This window comes from Prosopis cineraria, unplaced genomic scaffold (assembly GCF_029017545.1).
Source record: "Prosopis cineraria cultivar Desert tree isolate PC_DT_omini unplaced genomic scaffold, ASM2901754v1 PC2, whole genome shotgun sequence".
In the NCBI taxonomy this organism is placed as follows: domain Eukaryota; kingdom Viridiplantae; phylum Streptophyta; class Magnoliopsida; order Fabales; family Fabaceae; genus Prosopis; species Prosopis cineraria.
The window spans coordinates 24373272-24379271 of NW_026555333.1; positions in this window are offsets into that span (position 1 = coordinate 24373272).

A 6000-nucleotide genomic window follows, 5' to 3' on the forward strand; every position below is an offset into this window, starting at 1 on the left:
GGTTTCCACCATGAGTCCTTTGGTTACTTCAACAACGGTCGTAATATTTATCTCTCTCGCAACAATCTATTTAGTCAGATCCTCGACTCTCCGACCAACTTGAATTTGACTACCATTGATTTTTTATGGAATGATTAGTGGCTACTGCGCAAGTTCCGCAAAAATTTGAAGAGCATTGATAAACAGAATGGAAAAAAAAACCAGTCACCGCCTATCCCACTCAACTCAAAATAAAATGAAAAAGTGAGTGCAAACAAAATGCATATTCCCTCCATTAAAAAATGTAAGGTATTTTTTAACCGAATCTCACATCCCAATAAAGTAATTACCTACTTTTTAACTAACACTATCTTTTCATATTTACCCCTATTAAACACCTTACAATAAATATAAAATTATTATCAATAGGGACACTTTTGAAAAAAAAGGCAATGATTACAACTTAAAAGATTAAAAATGCCTCACATTTTTTAGCATTCAATTCTTCAAAAAATATCTTATATTTTTAAATAAAGGGAGTATTAAATATGAATTATCATGAAATTAGGGTAATCTGTAAGCGCACAAGACAAAATTTCCTTCTGGGAAAAAAGTTCTTGTAGACTATGTTCATGGCAAGAGACTCAAGCTTGGTATATATGCATTTGCAAGGTATTAAATACTATTTTTTAGTCAGTTTCTGACAATATGGCGCAATGACAATACATCAAAAGTCTCTATATTTAAGGCAAGATCGAAAAAACCTGTCCCCACATATCCCACTCAACTCAAATTAGGAGGTAGAAAGAAATGAGGAGGCTTACGATTGTCTAGAAGATTAGAGTGAGAAAGGGAGGCTAAAAATGAGGAACCCTCCAAGCAATGTTTTTAGAACTGAATTGGATGAATCAAAAAGACTAGCAGTTCATGATTCGCATGATCCAATTGGATTGAACTAATGGCTGAACCAATGATCTAATGATTAAATAAAAATAGTTTTAAATGCATAAATAAAATAAATACAAGAAAAAAATAATATGTTAATAAAATGATACAACATGGTTGTAAATTAATAATATTATAAATTATAAATTATAATTTTATAAATTATCAAATATATGTAGATCTTGGTTAAAATATATATGAGTAAACTCAAAAGTACTTGTATTTTAATTTATAATTGTCAACATCTTTATAAAAAAAAAAGTCTCAAATCATATTTTATACATGTGAATTGGCCAAAAATAAAGTTGGCTTTTAATAGAATCTACTTTTTTGAATTTTTCTATTTTTTTAAGTTTTTAAGCTTTTTTAATATTATGTTTAAAATCATCTGATTTCTAAAAACTGCTTTAGTTCTCAATTCAACTCTAGTTTCCGACTCAATAGTGACTCAACTCCAATCTAATCCGGCTCAATTATGAAAATAGTTGTTTTGTCCAAACCGAGCCATTAACGGCTCTGGTCAACAATCCAACCATCTTATTCTATCCAATTTTTAAATCATTGCTTCTAGGTAAACAAGGTCAAAGTAGTCAATTTTGACAAGTGTCAAATACACTTAGCATTTAATGGTGAAAATTAATGGATGTATGAGGCATTTAACAATTTGGGCACTCTTGTGCCCCCTTAATTAACGTTATGGGTACTTTCACATCATCTTTTACTTTAGGATATTAAGTGTCCTTGGATAAAAAGTTTATAAGTATTTGTGCCTTTTAAGCAAAAAAAAATCAAGTAGATAGTATATGCAATAAAATGAGTACATCAAAATGGGCTTTTAGAATAAAAACTAAAAGCCCCAGAAGATGACCCAACGTAAAACAAGGACAAACGCACAAATAAAAACTAAAGTGTAGAAAAGAAAGACAATTAGATGACTCAAACCAACACCAGCTTGAATGTTAAAGTGGTCCCTATTGCCAAATTATAATTCATGTAGATGATTGTTTTGAACACTCATGTAAAAGAAATAAGTAGACAATTTTCATTTAAAAAGGTAGTAGGCACAATGAGTGAAGGATGAATGAACTAGTCTTTTTTTTAATTTGATATTTAGAAATTAGTTCAATTAAAGGTATCCTAAGGATTTGAATATCAAAGCAATAACAGCTTTGATATGAAAAGAAAATTATCTACATGAACCATAATGAAGCAATAAAAAACTATGTCAACAAACACAAATGAACATATATGAAAAACAAAGACATAAAACACTAAAACCAAACTCAATAAGCAGTTACTAACAAAATGACGCCATCTACATAATTGTAATATGGAAAAGAGAGAGCAAGAGAGGGAAACAGGATAGAAGCAAAGAGATAGCAAGGAAAGAGGAGAGAATAGAGAAGAGAGAGAGAGTTGCAAAGAGATTGAGAGAGAATAGAAACACAAGAGATTCTTAATAAAACATAGTACTCACATTATACTAGCATAATGTTTACAATTGAATCACAAAGTATTTATAAGTTCTCAATTCCAGTAGCTATATTCCTAACTACCTAATGGCTATTCCCTTAAACTAGAATATTAACTAATAAAACAAATAGAATGTCATAATTATAATGACATAGCAATACCCCCATCAAAAAGACTCTTACCCTCAAGAGTCATTGACAATAAATTGGGGCAACTTTTTCTAAAATTGGTAAAAGGGCATCTTAGATGCTTCTTCATCCAGTAATTGCTTCCATTTAACCAAGACTTTAATGATAGTTTGCCCTCTTTCATTTTCAACATGTTTATTTAGAGTAGTTTCAGATTCAAAAATTGTTGGTAACTTTGGCCAATCAATTAGAGGATGTTTTTACTTTACTTTAGGGTTTAGAAATAACTTTAATAAGGACAAATGAAAATAGGATGAATTTTGGAATCTCATGACAACTTTAGCTTGTATGCTACTGCACCAATCTTCTCTAAGATTTTATATGGAGAAGCAACTTTTGAGAGCTCCTTGTGGATGCCAAAATTTGGCAAAAAGGCTGTGATTTAAAAAATATCCACTGTCCAATTGGGAATTCTTCATCAAACCTATGCAATTAAGCTTTCTGCTTCATGATATTCGCTAATCGATGAAGATGATGCTTTAAAACTCCCAATACTTCTTTCCTAGCTATAAAATGTTTGCCTAACACATCTAAAATAGAGTCATGAGGCAAAAAAGGAGAATGAATAGGATATTTTTTACCATACAATAATTCATAAGGAGTCACATTTGTGGCTAAATAGAATGTGATATTATACCACCATTCAGCTTGGGGTAGCCAATTGCTCCCATTCTTAGGTTGCTCCCAACACATGTATCTTATGTAAGTCTCTAGACACCTATTAAGAACCTTTAATTGTCCATTTATTTGGGGATGGTAAGCTATAAAAATTTCTATTGCATCTCTAAAACTTGTAGAAATTCTTTTCAAATCCCATTCACAAATATAAGGTCACGGTCACTAATTATTTTAGCCAATGCCCTATGCAATTTCTACATATTGTCCATGAACATTTAAGCTAAAGTGAAAGCAAAATAAGGGTGAATAAGAGAAATAAAGTAGGCATACTTACTCATTCAATCAATTACAATCTAAATAGTGTCCTTACTAAAATATTTAGGGAGACCTTCAATGAAGTCCATAGTGATGCTTTCCCAAATCCTACTTGGATTTAGTAAGGTTTGCAATCATTCAGGCAGTGGCGGAGCTAAGACCCTGAGTCAGGGGATGCAAGATAATGTAATTTAAAAATTAATAATTAAAAAAATATTCTAATTTTTTAAAATTAATTACATTAGGCAAAGAATATATTAACATAAGTAAAATTATACATATTTTTATTTGGGAAAAATATGTTGAGAAGGTTGATATAGAGTTTAAATTTAGACCCCTAAATATTTTTTTAAGGAGTCTAAAGAGTTCAAAATACTAAAAATATGGGGTGTAATGTTGTAAATTTCCCATGCTATAATATAATTTCCCTCATATGATGGGGTGCATTTGCCCCCCACATGAACTTGGCTCCACCATTGAGTCTAGGTGAAGCAATAGGCTCATATTTGTATCGAGCAGAAGTATTGCACTATTTAATAAATTTTGAGACATCATTGATCAATTTCTTCCACCAAAACAAGGACTTAACTTGTTGGTAAGTAGCTTGAATCCTTAAATGGCCCCCTTATGGACTAGAATGAAGCCACTTTAGGATTTATTAATTCAAATTTAGGTCATTTTCTATCACAAATTTCCCCTCCCTTCTTAACAAATTGCCATCCCATGTAAAATGGCCCCAATTTCCATCTTGTTTTTGAATGTTTTCTTGTAACAATGTAATGACAACATCATACACCTAACTTTCTTTGATTTTCTCAAGCATTTATGATGAGGAATTGTCTAATACCATTGCAAAAGTATTGTTTAGGCATTCTAGAGAGAGGATTAGCCACAAAATTGTCATTTCCCTTTATGTATTGAATCTTATAGTCAAACCTAGCAAGTTTTGCTATTTAAAACATCTTAAATGGTGTTTTTAGCTCCTATGTTAGCAAGTATTTTAAGCTTTGCTAGTCTAATTTGATCGTAAATTTCTTTCTCTTAAGATATTAGTGCCAATGAAGCATGACCAACACCACTAACATCTGTTCCTTCTTAAAAATTAAGAGCTTTTGGTGCCTTTTAACTAACCCCTGGCTGAAATAAGCAATTGGCTAACCACCTTACATCAAAACAACTCCTAAACCAACCATACATGCATTAGTTTCTAGCACAAATGGTTTTATAAAATCGAGAAGTATAAGGATAGGTGCTAAAATCAATACTCCCTTAAGCTTGTTGAATGATACAGCATCTATAATAGGCCATTCAAATTCATTTTTTTAGAAGAGTTATTGGCTTAGCCAAGATCCCATACCCTTTGATAAAATGCCTACAACATCCAACCAATCCCAAAAAATGCCCGAAGTTGCTTGATATTTCTTGGCTTTAACTAATCAACTACTGCTTGAATTTTCTTAGGATCTATACTCTTCTTCCCCAATTAAATGCCCTAAATGCTCAACTTCAATGGCAATAAAAGATCACTCACTCTTTGTTAACAAAATACTAATTTTTTTTCTTAATATTGAGAAAATTTGTTTCAAATGCTATATATGATCAACAAGACTAACACTATAAATTAAAATATCATTAAAAAAAATACTAAAACAAACCTCCTTAAATAAGGTCTAAAAATGCTATTTATAACTCATTGGAATGCTACAGAGGCATTGGTTAAGCCAAATGACATAACCAACAACTCATAATGCCTACTATAAGTCCTGAAGGTAGTCTTATGAACATCTTCTAACACCATTCTAATTTGATGATACCGTTCTCTTAAGCACCATTCTATTCAAGTTTCACTTAACTCATCAAACAGGTCTTCCACTAATGGAATGGGATATTAATTTTTGACATTTTTCTTATTCAACTCTCTATAGTTAATGCACATTTTCTAAGTGACATCCTTTTTCTTCACCAAGACTACAGGAGATAAAAAAAGATAGCAACTTTCTTGTATAATCCCAGTTTGTAAAAAATCACCCACCAATTTTTCTCAATAACAGTCTTTTTGTGCAGTAGGGTACTTATAGTGTAATGTTCGCCTCGACATTACTAGGACAACACTCATACATGCCATTGTGATAATTGGGATTAAATAAAATCCTATAAAGAAGTTATCACAACTTAAGGGTTTAAAAGATAATTAGTTTAAAACATTGGGATCCCAAGAAAACCCTTTTTTAAAATATTGTTTGAGCTTAAACCATAGTTAAAAATTAATTTAGAATAAATACGGAAACATAAAAATCAAACCACATCAAATTAGGCTAAAACAAGTCACTTTTCAACAATTCTGGTCCGTCCACAGTGACGAATGGCATAGACCCCTTGCACCGTGGTGCAACAACCACGCGCCGTGGTGCACACCTACTATCATGATAGCCTTCCGAACCTCCGAAGCACGCTGTTTCGCCATTCGATGTCCGATTTGGGC